Below are 1662 nucleotides of genomic sequence, written 5' to 3' on the forward strand. Positions count from 1 at the left end.
TCCTCTTTCTTCTTGTCTTGATTCTCTTTGGTTCATCAGTATGTGAAATGGCTCCCTCTGGTGTTAAAAGTGTATAATGCGCATCAACAGGAAGTACAAGATGACAAATCATTATCACAGAACCTTTTTAATTACAATAATAAATGATTTTCCAGCCTTTAGAATAAAGCAAATTTCTTTGTAAATTTAATCAGCAACAAATGTAAACTGATCTTAGTCGCCTATCATCTTTTAATTGCCTTCTATATGGCCTTAGAGTGTGTTTTTTTGGGAACATTTTACTGAAAACATTCACACCCTGTCTTCTAGCCTTTGTGTAACTTGCATCCTTGATCCTTCATATTCACATCAGCTCTGTCTGTTCCGATGTAGCTCTTTGTGTTCATCAGACATGTGTCAGCCTTTTGTTAAGGTCTGCCAAAGAACAGGTTGTTCTCTCCCCCTCTCTCTCTGCCTTTGTGTCTATTTCCTGCCAGATGCTGGATTGGGAGCATTAACAAGACAACCCAGAAAATGAAAGTGCAAACGCTCGGTGATATATCATCCCTCACCAGCTGTTCTCTGTTTGGAAGTCTCTCCACCAATCACTGGGCAGGACCACAGGAAGTTGCCATCTGTGGGCGCCATGGTGACAGGGTTTGTGGATGGGCGCTGAAGCTGATGTGTTATCTGGAGCAAATGAAGTATGATACAGAGAGAGAGAGAGAGTGCCAGGAGGTGAGGGGATGGAAATGGAAAAAGGTGGACAAGAAGAAGAGAGGATCACCTGGAAGACAAAAGGATGAACCTCAGACAGACTGGAGACAGAAAGCCAAGCTGCAGCATTGAGAGAGAGAGAAAAGGATGAGGAGGGGGGGGAGACAAGGCCTTTGCACCTGCTCTGTATAGAAGACAAGATTCTGCGATCACACGTGTGCTGGCTGCAGGCCCATCAGGCTGGTCTGCTCTGGCTGTACCTTCTGCCAACACTTCCTCCTGCTTCCCATCAGCGTCCTCTCCTCTGCTGCTCTGTACTTACAAACAACAAACTCTTATGCTGTAACATCACTGCAGAAGAAAGACTGCGATTTCAGATGTGAGACACAGATGGAACTGTACTGATGCTGCTGAATGGAATGTCAGCTCGACAGTATAAAATATCTGGAATCAGTTAAAAAGTGTTCACAATTTCCCAAAAAAAGTGATTGAGTCCTAAAAATTGCCAAAACTTTGTGTAGAAATGTAGATTTTCTACCCTTAATTATCACGTGGATCCTTGTGATTTGTCTCCTGACCTTATTTGGAGTTCTCAGCAGAACTGGAGGCATTGATCTAGTTCATAAATACTAGTTCAAGGTTCAAGGTTTTACATTTTGGAAATCAGCATCATAAGTATTACAATTACCTGTAAAAAAAAAAACAAACAATTGTGTTACATACAGTAATGCCATCTTGGGTTTGTTATAATTGGAATATAATCGGAAACTAATGCAAAAGGCAGTTCATGTAGATGCAGATGTCTTTAGGGCTAATGAAATGTCAGATAATAGTTAAAGAAATAATCTTTGTCTTGTTCTGTTTACAAGGAAAAATCAAAATCCTGATAGCAATGTTTTTTTGCTTGATTAAATATTTGTTTAATAATGCACTTGCATGTATTGATTGATCAATCAGCTAATTGAT

The sequence above is a fragment of the Parambassis ranga genome, chromosome 22 (assembly GCF_900634625.1).
Source record: "Parambassis ranga chromosome 22, fParRan2.1, whole genome shotgun sequence".
NCBI classification, from domain to species: domain Eukaryota; kingdom Metazoa; phylum Chordata; class Actinopteri; family Ambassidae; genus Parambassis; species Parambassis ranga.